Source organism: Xenopus laevis, chromosome 9_10L (assembly GCF_017654675.1).
Source record: "Xenopus laevis strain J_2021 chromosome 9_10L, Xenopus_laevis_v10.1, whole genome shotgun sequence".
NCBI lineage: Eukaryota > Metazoa > Chordata > Amphibia > Anura > Pipidae > Xenopus > Xenopus laevis.
In genome coordinates, this window is record NC_054387.1 from 9,219,303 (window position 1) to 9,239,878 (window position 20,576).

At 37.6% G+C, this 20,576-nt stretch overlaps 1 protein-coding gene across 1 annotated transcript in view; it reads left to right on the forward strand.

Annotated features, from left to right (window-relative positions):
- The first annotated feature begins 5,619 nt into the window (after positions 1–5,619).
- Positions 5,620–20,576, forward strand: part of LOC108701771 (eyes absent homolog 2) — a 120,072-nt gene continuing 105,115 nt past the window's right edge. The window contains exon 1 of the mRNA XM_041576044.1: positions 5,620–5,956. The gene's annotated coding sequence lies outside the window, so the exon portion shown is untranslated. The remainder of the gene's footprint in view (positions 5,957–20,576) is intronic.

A 20,576-nucleotide genomic window follows, 5' to 3' on the forward strand; every position in this document is an offset into this window, starting at 1 on the left:
GACAGAGACAAGAGGAAAGTGTTGGAAGGGTTACTGTCTGCTCTGCTCTCATTTCCCTACAGAAATAGGGATTGGTAACACTAGATAGGTGCCTAATATAAGGACAGAGACAAGAGTAGAGTGTTGGAAGGGTTACTGCCTGTTCTGCCCATCAAGCATATTATATTTTGGTTTATAGTAGTGGGAATGTGCATAAAGTACATAACAATTTAATGAGATTTGATGGGTTAAAGATAAGCAGGTAGTTTACACTGGGAACTGTTCATTTGTAGAAGCTAAAGCTCCCAACCACAAACAAAAGGACAGAGATAAAAGGAAGTGCTTTAGATGAATCCCTTGAAGATTCTCATTGCCTGAACCAACCTGACTATTTGCTCTCCTAACCTTCACGGCATTAGTCTCAAGGGAATAATAAGGTTCTTTACTAATGTGCCAGAGATGATCCTATGAGCAAACACAAGAAGGACTGCTCCCATCATTTGCCTTTGATGTAAATACACAGCTGAGTGTTTGCTGTCACACGTGGATAAACCATGAGCAACCGGAGATCAGCAACAGAAGGGAGAGAGGAATTGGGGTTAAGTGTGGGTTTGAATCCACAGAGTGCAACAAACAGAATCCGAATGGGTCTCCTAGGGCCCAATCTCACAGCAATTATATATAGATAGAGCCACATAATAAATGTTTTTATAAATTCTTATGGTGGGCATAAGGATGGGCTGATGGGAATTCTGGGAGAACCCCTAGTACTCTCCTGTGGACAAACCTGTGTCATAAAACTATATTGGATTATACAACAGAGTTTACTATTAGAGTGATGTAATAACATTTGTAAAGTTGACTACGGGTTTAGTAACACAAAACAACAATTCCATTAAATGCAAATGTGATCTGATGATGGTTGCTGTGGGTTGCGGATCAGAGACATCTCTTAATTCATATCATTTCATTCATTATAGCCTCTATTGGTTAAACTGAATACTTAGGCTGGCATAATTTTATAGGATCTCTCTGTACAGACTAAGAGCAAACTTAGGGGGCTGTTCCTGCTGAATTGTACTTAGTACAGGGGGATACCTATGCTGCCATAGTTTTATGGTATCACTCTGTACAGACTATGAGCAAATTTAGGGGCTGTTCCTGCTGAATTGTGCTTAGTACAGAGGAATACCTATGCTGTCATAGTTTTATGGGATCTCTCTGTACAGACTATGAGCAAACTTAGGGGACTGTTCCTGCTGAATTGTGCTTAGTACAGGGGAATACCTATGCTGCCATAGTTTTATGGGATCTCTCTGTACAGACTATGAGCAAACTTAGGGGACTGTTCCTGCTGAATTGTGCTTAGTACAGGGGAATACCTATGCTGCCATAGTTTTATGGGATCTCTCTGTACAGAATATGAGCAAACTTAGGGACTGTTCCTGCTGAATTGTGCTTAGTACAGAGGAATACCTATGCTGCCATAGTTTTATGGGATCTCTCTCTACAGACTATGAGCAAACTTAGGGGACAGTTTCTGCTGAATTGTGCTTAGTACAGGGGAATACCTATGCTGCCATAGTTTTATGGGATCTCTCTGTACAGACTATGAGCAAACTTAGGGGACTGTTTCTGCTGAATTGTGCTTAGTACAGGGGAATACCTATGCTGCCATAGTTTTATGGGATCTCTCTGTACAGGCTATGAGCAAACTTAGGGACTGTTCCTGCTGAATTGTGCTTAGTACAGGGGATACCTATGCTGCCATTTTTGCCGGTTTGTAGTATGTTTCTTTTATAAACAATGTCTATAATAACCAATATGGTGATGTTCTATTTTTTCTTTGCCCTTATGAATAAACCTTTGTTACTTTGAGGCTCCTGTCCTTTAGTTCATCCCTGTTAGTACAGTGACAAGCCTGCAGTTGAGTACAAGAGGCAGTTTTGACTTGTTATAATTAGAGCCATAATGCACATGTAATTAGACCTGCTTGACAGCCTTGGGAGGGAGATTGAGGACGGCATGCCTTGCACCTTGTGGGAGAAAGATATTCTTGCTGTGCTGACCTGTGTGCTGCTAATTGCTTTTTACATTTCATAATTATTGGTTAGTAGATAGGGACAAGGTATGTAGGACATGGTAATAACGTCACACTAACAAGCCTGACATTTTGTAGCAGTCACATGTGATACAAAAGAACATTTAGGTCTATGGCATGGAATCTTGTTATCAAAACATCTCCGGGGCACCTAAGGGCAATATATTAACCAATTATGCAATTGAAAAACAATGCACAGCACAATTTCTAGCAGTGGCATATCTAGATATTACTGGGTCCCACAGCAAATTCTTTTTCAGGCCCCCAAAATGTCCAGAGGTTGACCTTTGTATAGGAAATTTATAAGAATTAGGGCCTCGTCTGGCCCTTATACCTCCTGGGGCCCCAGGATCTGCTTCCTCAGTAGTTACGCCCCTGATTTCTAGGTAAGTAAAGTGAGGGTGCTCCCATGTGCCTCGTGCAGGTGTTCCAAGCAAGGATAACTTCACCACTGGGGGTCACTGTTTCCTTACAGTCTGTGGATGAGCGAACCTCATCAGAGTAAACATGGCTGCCCCTATGGCTAAACACTTATATGGATGATAGAGCTCATAGCTAGAACAGAGAGATCTAATCCAGAATAGGTCCCCCTGAACTAAGCATAATAGTAACAACTCCCCAAATTGTAGATACTATGAGGGTTATTTATCAAAGTCCAAATCTGCTCAATTTTTATTTACGCTTATTTATTATGACATTTTCACCCGAAAACTACGATTTGTTTTGGATTTTTCACCCTAAAACTCTGAAAACTTCGGGGTATTGCACAAAACCCAGTGCACATGAAAAAATCATTTGGACTTCTCCCGTTGACTTATATGCCACCTCAACAGGTCTGGGTTGCCGGATTTTCAGATTCTGACTTTTCCATCCTCTGGGTTTAATAAATTCAGAAAATTCATGATTTGATAAACAAAAATCACTAATCTTTTGGGATTTTTGCATTCGGAGTTTAGTAAATAACCCCCTTAGAGCCTTTTTTCTATGTCCAGCCAAATGAAACAATGACTTACAGAGTGTTTTAAGACCTGTGCAAAGAATATCAATATTATATCAGGTTGGGAGGGCTTTGTGTGGCTTATATAACTATACTGGGCTGATCTTCCACCGATCGACGTCAGAGATAAAGTCCGAATTGCTTCCAGATTTTTAGAAGAACGTTAGAATGCTGAAGGTGTCCTGCTGCATTTTTCCTCAGCAGATCAGAAAAGAAAACACAGGCACAGGTGGACTTAAATGTGTTTATTGGAAATGAAATCACCAGTTGTCTTTTCCCATTCGACAAAGCCACAAATCATCCTTTAGGTCATTTTGTTCAGACCGGTTACTGGTACAATGAGTAGTTCACTTAGACTAGAGAGTGTTGCACGATCCAGTTGTTCTTATTGATTGTAGTGATTAAAGAAATGGGGCTGTAAACAGCAGTTTTGCTAAGAAAGCCCTTTGCAAACCAGTCAGTTGGGAGGAAAAACGTATGATATTGAATCACCCTTCTGAGTCCTACCCGAAGGCATGGGCTCCGTTGCCCAAGCTGTTCCCAGCTACCGCCAGCGAACAGCTCGAACGGGTGGGTCCCCCTTCGCCGAAGCTAGGGAGGGCCCACCACCCCGCCCCCCGAAGGGGTTCGGGGACGTTTGGACTCCCCTTCGCCGAAGCTAGGGGGAGTCCCGTCTACCCTGGGTTCTGCCGAAGCTTCCCCCAGGGCGTGTCATGGCCTGCGAGTCCAGCCAAAAGACCGTGACCCCATCCAGGGTGCTCAAACCAGACACAAAAAAGTTGCTGGAGTGGGCAGTGCAAGGCCATTGGTTGCCTTTTGCAAGGCTCTGGTTGGCAGCCAGAAAAAGAAAAGGCTTCCCGCCCACCTAATGGCAAGGGCAAAGGAAGTGAAGCTTTGATTAAGCATGGGTGCATGTGCATCTCCCCTGACTCAAAAGGCAAGTCAGGGGCCACCCTCATGGGAGCACAGCGATCCAGCTTTCATCAAGCTTATGCTTGTCAGCCTAGTCCAGAGGACCAATGGTTTCTCCGTTCTTCAGATAGGATCATTAGAACAGATACTCCTCTTTGGTCTTGCCAGCCAGAGGACCAAGTGGTTCCAAAGGTACTACACTTGATCTTAGCCAAAAGGCCGAGAGGAAAAACGTATATTTGACATAATTGTGGCTGCGTTTGCACTTTTGTGCAAATCGGACTTAATTGTGCTAAAAATGTTAGATTGGTGTCATTTCCAGGCCCAGACTTGTGGAGAGGCCACCACAGCCTGGGCCTAGGACGGCACGATTTTAGTGGGCGGCATGCTGCCCAACCATACCCACATTGGTTCAGAAACATTGAGGATGCGCAGGAGAAACACTCGATTTTTAAATTTCCCGATGATAACAATTTGTGCGAATAAAAGGGAAGGGATGGGGGCAATAAACGTCAGTGGGCCTATGGGTGCCCGCTATGTAAATCCGGCCCTGGTCATTTCTGGCACTTGGCATAAGAGTGATGCTTGCACCCAGTTGTTTTGAAGCAACTTTGCTGAGAACATTGACGTAGGAACCATGGAGCTACGGACTCATTCACAATTGGCAATAGGGCCTCCTTTCATTAATAGACACAACTGCAACTGCAGGTGAAAGTTGAGTTCAGCTAAAGCTTTATATAGCGAAGCGATACTTTTCCGGCTTCTTCTTCAAATTTCCCGGGGGGAAACGTATGCGCAGTTGAATGAAATAGCAGACTGAGTTAAAGTTCGGCTTTTAGTTCTACTGCACATGTGCAGCAACGCGAAGAAAAAAAAAGCCGGGACAGGATCTCTCCGTGGTGCTCACTGGTATAACCCCCGGCCGGTGCACTTTTCTGCTGAAGGAGCATTGGCCCTTGGTTTTAGGTCAATACAATCACTTGGGGGTGCCTAACATTTGGCACCCCCAAGTGCACAAAGCCTTTCCTTCTCCTTTAATCAGTTTTAGGAGAATTGAGGAGTTGTAGTCTAACAACATTTGTGGAACGGTTTATGTCCCCTTTAAACTGGCGTACGCTGCAGTTCTGTGTTGGTTAGAGACGGGAAAAGCAAAATGGCCAAGTTAGACCATTTCAGCTTTTGAACTTTGAACAGGGGACAGAATGAAGGGTTTGCCTGGGAATGACATAATGTCAACTGGATGTCACACAGCCCTTCCAACCCTGGGAAAAGTATCGTTTCTACTATGAAAAAAACAAATGGCAACCAACATGTCTCAGTAGATCCTCCCCTAAAATCACAGTTGCCCACAAAAAGCTGCTCGTTTTGTAACAGGAGATGGCACGTTCTATTAACATACAATTTAACGGTGAACTTGAATATGTAAAAAGATCTTATCATAAAATGATGAAAAAATAATGGGTTGTGGATGTATATTTATTTGCATGAATTTTGAAGTTTTGCTTCCTTACGAAGGCTTTGTGTGACCTGTCTGTTTAGGGCAGAAAGCTTAGTGAAGTCAGCCCTTCCTTCTGTCTCTCGCTCCTCTCCTACACACCCTCCCCTCTCTTCAGAGCAGTCTGTCTCTACCCTCCCTCCTAAAGTTTGAGAGGGCAGTCACCACAACAGCACCTGAACAGGAGGATCACCCAAACCTTCTTCTCTTGTCTTTTGCTCTCTCCCTTCTGTTGTTCTCCACTGATGAAACCAAATCAACTTCACTACTAAGCTCAGGTTTTAAACCAAGACTGGAGAGTCGTGCAACCTCACAGCCCCATATTTCCCTGCTCAATTGCGTGGAACAGCACAAGCTGTGGAGGCTGAATTTGTATTCTGAGCTCTTTTCCTTACGATCATTATTGACTTGACCAGCTGCAAAGAAACAGAAGTTGAACAGAGAAACGCGGAAATCTCATTTTTAGACAGTGGTAAGTCCTATCTAATCTTTTCCCATTAAAACTTTATAGAGGGCTGATTAAGTGCTTGGTTTAGATTTCTGTTCTCTTTGTATTTCTTTACTAAATTCTAAAAGAAGAGTTTGTATATCCTATCACCTTCTCTCATCTGATCTGTGTGGCTAAAAACAAAATTCCAGTAAAATATTCTCAACATCATTGGAGAAACATCGAATCTACATTTCGAGGTTTCGTTCTTCCGCAAACATAACAAAACAAGGACGTCATATAAAATAATCTTTAGTAAAATGAGGCAGTGTTTTCCTTGTTTTGAAATTTGAAACAAAATTCTAAAATATAATTTAATTCTCATAAATTTTCATGCAATTCAACCTAAACAATTTAAAGTATCAGCTTCATCATGAAAAACATTTTTATATGTTGTAGACTTTTTTTTGTTATTGTCAAATACTGTATACAATTTCTGTAATAACGACACAAACTGAAATAAAATATAAATAATGCGGTTATTTACAAAAAAAAATCTTTTTTATTTTTATTGAGGTTTACTGATAATAATTTTAATTTTGGGAATAGCTGACTTGGTAGAATTCAAATTTTTGGGGGAAAGGCATCAGTCTCAGTTTTGCTCACATCTGCCGACTTCATTATAGTTTTATTTAGAAACATGATACACCAATGCACATAAACGAAAATGTTTTACTGATTACACATATAGTCAATATATATATATATATATATATATATATATATATATATATAATACCAGGGATGTCTAAAAAAAAAAAAACAAATAAATGTAATTTGCTTTTAATTACTCACTCGCCATGACAATTTTATCCATTGTGCCTTTTATTCGGCTTTTCGTTTTTATTGCCCCAGAAATTGCAATATCAACGTACTTGAGAAAGAAAATTTTGGCAGCCTTTAAATAGATCCATTACATCCCTAATGCGGCTATAAATATCAGCACTGAAAATACACAGCATTTGTAGATTAACACACAAGATCCACTTTGCAATAAGTGGGCTAATCATTCTATTAAAGCACAATTAATATATATAACTCAATAATCTTTATGCTTGTCAGGCAGGCTGGGATAAAGCCGTTGGTTCAATTTTAATCTGCAGCAGAGGTTTTTTTTTTAAAAAAATATTTTTTTTAAATCAAAGGAGGCAATAAAAATGTATGACCAGCTGCTCATAGGAGACGATTTCTTAAAATGATTTACTGGCAATAAATATGCACGCAGTTTCTGCAGGAGGCTTACATTCTCTTAGAAGGAAGTCGTTTCTGTAATTCGGAAATAATTGCTCCATTTCGTACTAAACCGACAAATTTGATAATATAATAATAATAATAAGTTCATAAAATGCACATTAGGCAACAAAGAGCTGCCCTCTCTCTGCTTCACTTCCTAAATTCCTTCCATTTCAGCATTGAAATATTGATCACTTATGGATATAAATTCAATTCGACGGTAACACTTAGAGCAATTCAATTTAAAATAAACATATGGGCAGAGATTTATTCGTAGACGTTTGCCTCAAACGATAACCAAAGGGTAATATTGTTTTTATTTACGCATCGATGTCGTTTTTAGTGTAAATAGAATTATTTTACGGAATATGTAAGTAATATGACAATAAATGTTAGAACCACATACCAATTAAAGGAAAACAAATATTAAAGAATATGATTTAAAATTGTTTTCTTAATATAATACATTTCTGATTTGAAATATTTTATTTGGTTTTCACAATAAATCATAAAAATCAATATGATAACAAATAGTATGCAGAATAAGAAGATTTATAATACATTTCTGGACATTTTAATTTTCAATCTTTATTGCAAGCATAAAATCTTATTTAGATATATACAAATATACTATCAAAAAGTAGCTGAGAAAGAAATATAAATATAGGGATTTTATTTTAGGACTTGTCTTTGTAGTTACTTTGGTATACAGGTATGGGACCTGTGATCCAGAGTGCTGGATAATGGATCTTTTTGTAATTTATACCTTAATTCTACTAGAAAATCATGTAAACATGAAATAAACCCAATAGGCTGGTTTTGCTTCCAATACGGATGAATTACTGTATATCTTATTTGGGATCAAGTACAGGTATGGGACCTGTTATACAGAATACTGTGGACCTGGGGTTTTCCGGATAACAGATCTTTCTGTAATTTGGATCTTCATGTCTTAAGTCTACTAGAAAATCACGTAAACATGAAATAAACCCAATAGGCTGGTTTTGCTTCCAATAAGGATTAATTATATCTTAGTTGGGATCAAGTACAAGCGGCTGTTTTATTATTACACAGAAAGAGGAAATCACTTTTAAAAATTTTGACTATTTGAATAAAATGGAGTCTATACGGAGTCTTTCCGTAATTTGGAGCTTTCTGGATAACGGATCCCATACTTGTACCTGTTTGACAATTTAAATTGAAATTTGCTTATTAATATACATACCCTTTAATAGTATATTTATAGTACTTTTTAATGAAAAAAAACATATTGTTACAGAATACACATTTATTTGAAGTCAAAATGAAATCTACGGGCGACAGCCTTTCCGTAATTCAGAGCTTTCTGGATAACGGATCCTATACCTGTACCTATTTGACAATTTAAGTTGAGATTCGCTTATTATTATACAAACTTTTATAGTATATTTCTGAAAAAAACATATTTGTTACAGGATACACATTTATTTGAAGGTAAAATGAAATTAAATTGAACTTTTTAAAAAATTTATATTATTAGGAAAAAATGGAGTCTATCCATGATTCTGAGATTTCTGGATAACAGATCCTATACCTGTACTTATTTGACAGTTTAAGTTAAAATTAAATTTATTTGAAGTTAAATTTAAATTGATTTAAAGAATTTTTTTAAAAATTTGATTATTTGGATAAAATGGATTCTATGGGAGACAGCCTTTCGATAATTCAGAGCTTTCTGGATAAGCGATCCTATACCTGTATCTATTTGACAGTTTAAGTTAAAATTATATTTATTTGAAATTAAATTTCAATTAAATTTAACTTTTTTTTTAAAAAAAAAATTGGATTATTTGCATAACGGATCCTATACCTGTACTTTTTTGACAATTTAAGTTAAAATCAAATTAAATTTATTTAATTTATTTTAGTTAAATTTAAATTAAATTAAACTTTTTTTTAAAATTTTTTTTGATTATTTGGATAAAATAGAGTGTATGGGAGACAGATTTTCCATAATTCGGAGCTCTCTGGATAACGGATCCTATATCTGTACCTATTTTAATTTAAAGTTAAATTAAACTACAACAACATTGTATTTGCCCTTTTTCCCCGCGCACAGTTACAACTGACTGTTTAAGATCTAAATTGTTGGAATTCAACCAATAGAAAGATGAAATGATTTTTTTAATGTTCCAATTAAACTAATGTGTAGTCAGTGCAACTAAACACTTAATACATTGTATACGCTTTCGTTTTGTAATGAGGTTTTAATGCTTGATTGTGAGATAATGAGTTCATTGTTAAAAGAGGGAAAATGCGGGATTTTCTTAAACAAACACTTTGATTCCTAAACCAATGCAAGAATAAAATCCTGTGGATTTAGTAAATAGTTGGCTGTTGACAGAGAGGTATCCTCAGAACAAACAAATATCCCTTCTGGTCTATTGATGACAGTCAGAACGGGGAGAGAAAAAAACAATTGATTGCCTTTCACAGGAGAGAGACAATACTTTGTTTAATTTATTTATAGATCTTAACTCGTCTAATGGTATTTAACCATCACACAATTTTAATCAGGTGTAGATAAGGCTTCCAATTAGGTGACAAAAAAATTCCCTCGGTGACAGACCTGCCGTATTACCCCAAAAGCGTTGACACTTGGGGAAAAAAAGCTACTTTGTTTGGGTTGTGTTTTTTTCCTTAAATGCTGAAAGATGCGTGTATTCCACAAACATTCTAAAATACTCATTTCCTGTTTTACTTTACTATTTTGCTATGATTTTCTGAGATGATAATTTTAATTTTTTTTATTTTAATTTTGTATGCGTTTTCTGTAAAGGCTGGAAAGTTGCATACGGATGTCTGTTTCCCCTGTCTGTACATATTGCCATTATTTTGGAAATGGGGTTAGTTATGTAGTTGACGCCAAATTGAGTTTTGTGATATATAAGTAATTAACTGGGAATTAAAATGAATGGAATTTTGACAATTCCTGAGCCTTGGTGACATGTTAGCTGGAAAGTCAGTTTGATGCCTCAACTGCAGTCTAATAAGTCGTATCAATTAAATTTAATGAACGGACTGCTAAATTGTTGCTTTATCTGCAGTATTTAGAATTTTTGTGTTATTTTCCTGTACGGGTATGGGACCGTTCTCCAGAAACCCTTTATCCAGAATGCTCCGAATTAGTCCCATAGACTCCATTTTATTCAAATACTCCAAATTTAAAAAAAAAAATTCCTTCTTCTCTGCTTGTACTTGATCCCAACTAAGATATAATTAATCCTTATTGGAAACAAAACCATTGGCTTTATTTAATGTTGACATGATTTTCTAGTAGACATAAGCTATGAAGATATGCTATGAAGCTATGAAGATCCAAATTACGGAAAGATCCCTTATCTGGAAAACCCCAGGTCTCGAGCATTCTGGATAACAGTTCCCCTACCTGTACTGATTTCTGATTGGAGAGATTTGCTACAATGCACATGGTTGTTTTGATTTTCTAGCTCGTGGTACCTATAAAAGTTCCACCACTTTAGGGCAGAGACACACATAAAGATTCAGGGAGATTAAGTAGCCCGGCGACAAATTGCATCTTCTTCTGGCAACAAATCTCCCCAAACTGCCTTCCCGCCAGCTAGAATCTAAATCGCCAGCAGGATGACACTCGGAGTACTTCGTTTTCCGAAGTCGCCTCCATCCACTTGTCAAACATCAAAAATGCTTTCACATGAGTGTGTCTCTATATTTATTATATACAGGTATGGGATCCGTTATCCGGAAACCCATTAACCAGAAATCTTCAAATTACGGAAAGGTCATCTTCCATAGACTCCATTATAATCAAATAATCCAAATTTTTAAAACGGATTTCCTATTTCTGTGTAATAATAAAACAGTAGCTTGTACTTGATCCCAACTAAGATATAATTAATCCTTAATGGACGCAAAACCAGCCTATATGTTTACATGATTTTCTAGTAGACTTAATTATCCAGAAAACCCCACGTCCCAGGCATTCTGGAGAACAGGTTCGGTAATTGTCCTGTTTATTTAAATGCAGCTGTATTGCAACCCTTTATGGCCTTTCTTATTGACTTGCAACCTGCGTAAGAGAATCTATCCAAAATGGATGTCCAGTAATTATTTTTGGACCATGAAATAATTTGATTTTTTTTCTGGCAGGGTTTAAAAAAAAATTCTACCAGTCCATAGGAGGCTCAGTGTAAGAAAGGCCTCAGCTGTTGCAGTGCTCTGTAAATGGAGAACTGTCAATCACGGCTCAGTTTTCCTCAAAACAAGCTCTATGTAAGGAATACCCTGGAGCAACTTATAGGAAGGAGAATTCTGGCTGATAAACCGGCATAGCCGCCTCACTGTCTGTCCTAGAGCACTAAGGCACCACGGCTCCATTGTCTACATTTCCATGCAAAAAATGGATAATGATCTATTTAATTGAACATGGTTGGACATAGCAAGTCAAGAGTAACCTGTTCCTTGTGTGGGCCCAATTCCATATAATGCAAGCAGTCACTAACTACTCCTCTAGGCATTTCTAAATAGCCAAAAAGTCTTGATAATCCAAAATATCTGGATGGGTACAGAATATAAAGAAACTCGGAGGTGGACAGCTACACACTACAGTTTGGGCAACCATGATATTAGGTATGGCCTTACTATTTACACTGGTAAACATTTCATGCTGGGTACGTTTGCACCAGGGCTTGACCGCTGATTGAATGTTGAGGGTGACTGCCATGGGGTAACGGCAGAGACACACGTGGAGATTTGGGGAGATTTAGTCGCCCGGCAACAAATTGCCTCTTCTTCAGACGACTAATTTCCCCAAACTGCCTACCCGACGGCTAGAATCTAAATTGCCGGCAGGATGGCCCTCGGAGAGCTTAGTTTTCCGAATTCTAGCTGGCGGGAAGGCAGTTTGGGGAGATTAGTCCCCGAAGAAGAGGCGATTGTAGCTGGGCACCTGAATCTCCAAGTGTGTCTCTGCCCTAAATGTGTAAAAAAAGTGTTATTATTTGTCCAAACAGGACTGGACTTTTATGTGTAATTTCTATTCTGTGGGGCTTGGGTAATCGCCCAATGTGTGTCTAATTCCACCGTACATTTATGCAGTTCAAGAAAGTTCCATGCATTTGTTATGTACACAGCCTAGAGGTCTAGTTCAGGAACACTTGTGAAGTCAAATAGTGCCGATACCTAATATGAGCATGACATGAGCACCTCTCATAGACTTAAATAGACAATTGTATTACTCAACCTCCCATAACTACTATGCACAGAGGACTAATGAGTTTAAACACCTGGCCCCAAACACTACATCTGGGAGATAACTCCATCTGTCCACCACAATCTCCACCCATCACTTCAACCCTGACGTAAAATAATACTAGATAACAGAGAAATGTTATGCTTTGTAATTCCGTAACCATGGAGGTTAATAATGACATCTCATATGGGAATTAGATGGTTGAATTCCTTGTTTTTTCCACAAATATGAAGAGAATACGATCAACTTCGATCTCGATTAACTAACTAAGCATAGATAACTCTTCGGTTGCAGAGGAGGTTCAGATGAGGTGCAGCTTCAGGTTGTTCCTGTCTCTGTGTCATAGGTTTGGAATCTTCAATGCTGGACTTCCTCATTGGGGAGCCAAAAAAAGGTGAATGAGGAGCCTCACCCGGAAGGTAAATTAGGGTGAGATTTGAGGAATATGTTTTTTGTTGGGTGCTGCTGGAACTGTAGCAAAGCTTTATCTTTATCCTTGTCAAAATCAAAGGGGCTCAGCCTGAAGGCCAGTTAGGGTGAGATTTGGGGTGAGTGATTATTTGTTCCATGGGTACCCCTGGAACTATAGCAGGGTGACTGTTACCCCAATGTTTCTATATATCTGTAACCTTGTTATGAGCTAAGGGGGCCCAGTCTGAAGGTCAGTTAGGGGGAGATTTGGGGTGAGTGCTTATTTGTTCCATGGGAACCCCTAGAACTATAGCAGGATGACTGTTACCCCAATGTTTCTATATCTGTAACCTTGTTATGAGCTAAGGGGGCCCAGTCTGAAGGTCAGTTAGGGGGAGATTTGGGTGAGTTCTTTATTTGTGCCCTGAGTACCCCTGGAACTATAGCAGGGTGACTGTTACCCCAATGTTTCTATATATCTGTAACCTTGTTATGAGCTAAGGGGGCCCAGTCTGAAGGCCAGTTAGGGTGAGATTTGGGGTGAGTGCTTATTTGTGCCCTGGGTAACCCTGGAACTATAGCAGGGTGACTGTTACCCCAATGGCTCTATATATCTGTAACCTTGTTATGGGCTAAGGGGACCCAGCCTGAAGGTCAGTTAGGGGGAGATATTTTCTGCTCTGGGCAACCATGGAACTACAACCGGATGACTGTTATGCCATATGTTTCTTTACATTAGTAACCTTAATATGAGTTACTGGGGGCATGAACAGAGTGTTGGATGACAAGAAGTCAAACATTTGACTATATTATAAAGTATTTTTTTTTTTTTTGTTCATGGGTAGTGTGACTCCTGAGAAACGGACTATCCTTCCAAAAATGTTGAACCAATTCTATATTATTAGCCCGCTGCACTGCTGCAACTTTCTTTTTCATTTTGATCTGCTGCAGATAATATAAGCTAGCACAAAGTAATGGACAAAGCCTTCAGAACTATCATAATTGAAGTGTTTAAATAAATCAGGACTGTGTGTTATTGATTTGCTCTGTATCGCCCTGTGAGCTCTGCAATAATATTTACTTTCAAATAAAAGGATTTCCAGATAGAAACTTTTCTTCATTATGTGGGTTTGATGTGTCCAAGAACATAGCAAAAAAAATCGCTTTTGGCAACTTGTTAAAATGTCTTTAAAAAAGTAGTATTCTAAACACCCTTTCTTTTTTTTAGATGTTTTTGAATTATTTTAAAATGTAAGATGGGGTCAGTTATTTACTTTATCACTGACCCCAAAAAACAATAGTTTGAATACAAGTCTGTTGAAATTATTATTTATTTACTAAATATCTTATTAAAAGGATGTCCTCCTCTTTTCCACCGGCATTTTAGCAGTCAAACACCATTTTGCCTTAAAAAAAAAATTCAGGGTTATTTAAATCATTCAGAATTCCCAGAAGAGGAGAAATTAAGAAATGATTTTCAGTAAAAGTGATCTTATGATGTTTATTATTTACTAGAAAAACTTGAAATTTCAACTTAGTAACAACTGGAGCCTGACTGCTTAAAACGATAAATTATAATGTATAAAAAAAAAATCACTCAAAGGCCGTTAAATAAGCATGTTTTTTTAACTATTGACTTTTGGTTGAGATCTTTGTTGAGAACGACACATCAGTACTTACTGATTTTTTTTTTAGTGTCACGCTCTGGAGAAAAAAAAATTCATATACAGGTATGGGATCCATTTTCTGAAAACCCGTTATCCAGCTTTGAATTATGGAGAGATGTTCTCCCATATCCAAATAATCCAAAGTTTTAAAAATGATTTCCTTTTTCTGTGTAATAATAAAACAGTAGCTTGTACTTGATCCCAACTAAGATATTGGGTTTATTTCATGTTTATATGATTTTCTAGTAGACTTAAGGTATGAAGATCCAAATTACAGAAAGATTCATTTTCCGGAAAAACCCCAGGTCCTGAGCATGCAGGATAACAGGTCCCATACCTGTACTAAACATTCCTATTAATAATAACAATAATAATATTAAGGGAGTAATAATATAATATTATTTATTATACAGGTATCTATCTATCTATCTATCTATCTATCATCTATCTACTGTATCTATCTCTCTTTCTCTATCTATCTATCTATCTATCTATCTATCTCTATCCCTCTATCTATCTATCTATCTATCTATCTATCTATCTATCTATCTATCCATTATCTCTCTCTCTCTCTCTCTCTCCCCCTCTCTCTCTCTCTCCCTCTCTCCCTCTCTCTCTCTCTCTCTCTCTCTCTCTCTCTCTCTCTCTTCCTATCTATCTCTCTCTCTCTCTCTCCCTCTCTCTCTCTCTCTCTCTCACTCTCTCTCTCTCTCTCTCTCTCTCTCTCTCTCTATCTATCTATCTATCTATCATCTATCTCACTATCCTAATTCTACTACGTCTACTAAGGGTCTCTCTGCAATCTGTCTCCCTATCAATATTGTCACTTTTATTTCAGTAGCTATTTTGTGGCTATATTTTACATATTCCCCTGTATCGGAAGTATTGGTTAATATAGAATAGGGACAGGGCCTTAATTTTGGGTCAGGTTTCACGTCTTATGAAACGAGACCCCTGGACTATTTACAACCCACCCTAATTAATTTTATAATCTGTACAATTTATCTCTATTAATCTGTAAATTCCTAATTTGTTGCCCATGTTATATCAATGATGTAACAGTATATATGCTATGCTTTCCAGTTTTCTTTTGTATTTTGCTTTCATTTGTATCTTGGTGCTCCAAAAGCTTGAGATGTATTTCTATTGTTAGCCAATATAGATATCACTTCTACAATACTTTTTCTATTTGATTGTTTTTTTATTTTTGATTCTGTTTTTGTTTTATTCGTATTCAAAGGGACTGATACTCTGATCCTTGGCAAGGTTGAGAATGTAAAGTTTTGTCTTATCCTAAAATGGTCTATATTCAGTAAGAAAAGGTTTTCTCCTGGTCTATCATTTGAATACTCATGGACAGGATTCAATTCGAGGAGAAAAAACTTTTCTCCAAGTTCATTTCCAGTTTTTTCCCCATAGAATTCATTGAGTTTTCACGTGATAAACCGAGTTGAATTGTCCATGACTTTTCACACAACTTTTAATCACTGAATTGAATGTGGCCCAATATCTTTTTTAAAGTATTATGAAAACATAACTATAATATCTTCTAGAAAAGCTCTGCGTATCTATATCAGGACTTATTTAGTTTCATGAGTCCCTAATCTTATTGTACGGCACTGACAAATAAGCTGGCACTTTATAAATACCAGATAACAGTAATAATAAACGTCACATTAGTGGCCGACAATTATTATCATGGCAGAAAAATGTTATAATCTCTTAAGGCCGCAAAAGAGACGTGAAATCCTCTTAAATGTACTGAGTTGCTTATAAGCTAATGACGAGTTTTTTTTCTTTTTTTAATAATGAAATCTAATTCTCCTGGTATGAATCTCCAATGCTCTTGGGTTCCAGAGATTTCCAGGGTGTAGAATTTTCAGCTGCACTAGATATGAGAACCTGGCTGAGATACTGGAATTAGTTAAAAACGAATCCGTTTTCTTGAATCGGTCCACCTGCTGTTTATATAACATTCAGTGAAAAGTTTATATTGCTCTCATTCTATCATCATATGAAGTGGGTTTTTTTTCCCCCGGCTGCTAAAACAGCTGTCCTGCACATTTTTTTCGTTAGCGAAGAACGGTGCCAGATTAGTATAGCTGCTCTGAAAAAGGCCACGTTGGATTGCTAGCTCTCAGGACTAAAACTGATTGGTTTACTGCCTCCGACCCCCTCTTTATTGAACAAGATCTTTCTCAGGGTAGGGGGACTTCTCCATTTAGTAGGTCCAAGCTGTGGAGCAGAAGAAGTAGCCGGAGCAAGATGGAAACAGTATTAGGACTGCCCACCGATTCAATGGTTTTGGGGTGAAGTCCTGGACTATATCTCAATTACTTTGAAAGTCGATATTGATATGTGTTCTGGGAGTGGCCAACAATCTGGGATTCCATCAAACTCTCCTTCCTTTAGCTTCTATATAATACTAAAATAAGCCATACATACAGCTCCCCCAACTTTTGCCTTTTGTCGATCACTGATATCTAGTGATGGGTGAATAAATTCGCCAGGCACGAATTCGCTGCGAAATATATGCGTTTCGCCAAATTCGCAAATCTGCCGGAAAAATTCACCCCCATCAAAAATTTTTGGACGGACATCGGAAAAGTCGATCGTATCAAAACCGCCGCTCATTAACAATATTCGGACACCCATTGACTTTAACGCCGGAATCAAAATTGATGCGATTGTCGCATTTCGCACATTTTTTGCCATTTCACGAAATTTGCGAGAAATTCGAGAATTTTTTGGCGAAGCAAAACGGGACATATTCGTCCATCACTACTGATATCCCCAGTCAAAAACTGACTTATATAGCCGGGGTTGAAGCAACCTGGGGCCAGTGGTTGTAAATGAAAGATGCCCCTTCTGACTCCAGTGTATGAGGTTGTTGGCCACTCATTTTACTGGCTCCACTTGCAACCTGCAACCTTGCAACCTGATTCCTTCTTTTTAGTTAAAATTAAAATACAAACTTGAAAAAAAAATGATGGAGACAGTAGAGCAAGATGGGGACATCCTTGGAGCTGGTTATCCTGCCTATCCTTCAGTGGATAACGGAAGGCAAAAAATGATGAACAATGAGGGGCAGGTTTATCAAAATTTGAATTCAGGCAAAAAAAACATTAAATTTGGAAACTAACATGTTCAAGATTCATTAAGGAAAAAATTCGAAAATTCGAGTGAAAACATCGGACATTTAACAGCTGCCGGCTTTGCTTAGAAAATCAACAAAAGTTGTATTTTCAATTCGAGTTTTCAAGATTATTTTGAAATTTGACAGAATGGTAGAATGTGAGATTGAGTTGTTTGTGTCATGTTTTCAAGCAATCGAGTAAATTTTGAATTTTCTTCATAAATAAGTGTAATCTTTTCAAGATTTACAAATTTGAGAAAAAAAGCTAATTTAGAGGAATAATGGACCTCTATCATTTGCCCCTGGCCCCACCACAGAAGCCCTTTTGGGTAACACAGGGTAAAAACGAATTCTTCACCATATATATATAACGGATTCAGTTTATATATATACTGTATATATATATATATATATATATATATATATATATATATATAGTGAAGAATTAGTATATATATATATATATATATATATATATATATATATATATATACAGTATATATATAAACTGAATCCGTTTGGAATTTTTTCAGTTGCTGAGACATGCATGCAGCACATCAATGTTCTTTATTGTATTGCCGTGGCCTTTCACAGCCTCGCTCTACTCGAAAGGTATAATTGTGTTGTAATTATACCTTTTAAATGGACCAATGTGGTTTACATTTATTTTCTTTGTTCCCTGTGATTGTATTCAATGGAAAGTACAAACAAAAGCATTTGAAACGCCTGTTAGGTAGTGTGTGTGAGCCTCCACGGCTGGTGCCAGTTTCGAATAACCTTGGTGAAGGTCAAAGTATGGGTTTTTTTTTCCCTTGGCTTATCATGTATTACTGTTTACATGTATGGGACCTGTTATCCAGAATGCTCTGGATCTGGGGTTTTTTGGATATCCATACCTTAAGGGCAGAGACACATGCCCAGATTCAGGGAGATTAGTCGCCCAGGCGACTAATCTCCCCGAACTGCCTCCCGCCGACTAGAATGTAAATTGCCGGCCTCAAGAAGAAACTTTGGGCAACATCGAAAAACTAAGCGATCCGAGTGCCATCCCCGAGTAATCTCCCTGAATCTGAGCGTGTGTCTCTGCCCTAAGTCTACTAGAAAATCATATAAACATGAAATAAACCCAATAGGCTGGTTTTGCTTCTAATAAGGATTAATTATATCTTAGTTGGGATCAAGTACAAGCGACTGTTTTATTATTACACAGAAAAGAAGGAAATAATTTTTAAAAATTTGGATTATTTGGATAAAATGAAATACCCTGACAATTTGTTTATCCAAAAAGCTCTGCATTACAGCATGGTCGTCTCCCTTAGACTCTGTTTTATCCAAATACAGGTAAGGGACCTTTTATCCAAATGCTCAGGATAGGGGGTTTTCCGGATAATGCTTTTTTTTTGCAAATTTGGATCTTAATTTTTCCAGTCTACTAGAAAAATCATATAAACATTAAATAAACCCAATAGGCTGGTTTTGCCTCTAATAAGGATTAACTATGTCTTGGTTGGGATCTGTTATTTAAAAAGGTCAGGACCTGGGGTTTTATGGATAACGGATCTTTCTGTAATTTGGATCTTCATACCTTAAGTCTACTAGAAAATCACGTAAACATGAAATAAACCCAAAAGGCTGGTTTTCCTTCCAATAAGGATTAATTTAATCGTATTTGGGATCAAATACAAGCTACTGTTTTATTGTTACAGAGAAAAAGGAAATTGTTTTGAAAAAATTGGATTATTTGGATAATATAGAGTTTATGGGAGATGGCCTTTCTGTAATTTTGGAGCTTTTTGGCTAATGGGCTTCCGGATAACGGATCCCATACCTGTATAGGCAAAAACATATTAAATGGGGCTTTTTGTTTCAAAACATTATTGTACAGTAAAAGAACATATTTTAACATCTACAAATATGAATAAAAGTTGCCACTTCCCGATGGAATTTCAGAAATATGAAACTGAGGGCGGATTCTGTGTTCAGATGAATACTAAACCAAATCAGTAACCCTAATTTCCTAATTTTCAGATGTGAGCAACATTCCAACATATCAACATATACAAAAAAAAAAAAATAATCTTGAGTTGTCCAGCCCTTTTCCAATCACTTTGGCTAAGCATTTAGGATCCGGCTGAACCCGAATCCAGTAATAATAGTCAGATTCCGCCAAATCCAGAACCGAATCCAGGAAATCACTAATAAATACTGTATTTTCTATTCTTAGAATTCCGAAATTAATTCTGAAGACAAATATCTATTTGTAATTTATTAACTAGGTTTCTTTCTGGATTTTGTCTGGGATTTACTCTTGGTCCTCTTAAAAATAGAGGCTCTTGATCCGAGGTTCAAAGCCTAACAGTTCCTAAGTACGGATATATTATACTGCAATGCTGAAGTGCAAATACAGACTTAGATGGAATTTAGCATTGAGCCGCTGTTCTCCCAAAACACATTGTTTCCCCCCTCCCTACTCAATGGCTATTAACTGGCCTGCCGTGGCACACCAGTTTCTAGACATGTGTATCCCCTGGGACTTTAACAGCATTGCAGCCACGTCCCCTGGGTAGTATATATAAACAAGCTAATGGTTTTAACAAAGAATAATGAGGAAATCCTACTGTGAATATTTCTTTCCCAAACACCAAAATCCTCCCAGGGCTCTGGACAATGGAACTGTAATTTTATTAAACTTGTGAGCCGGATCATATCCATTCAACCCATTCATAGTAAGACAAGTGAGATGTCTAAGGGCACATTAAAGATATTAGGCCCTGTTACCCTAAATGATAAGGATATTAGAAGTCACTGAGGGGTTGTTCTGTGACCATATAAAGGCACAAGGCTGCAGGCTGAGTTATACAGGGAACTCTGAGTATCACTCATGTATTA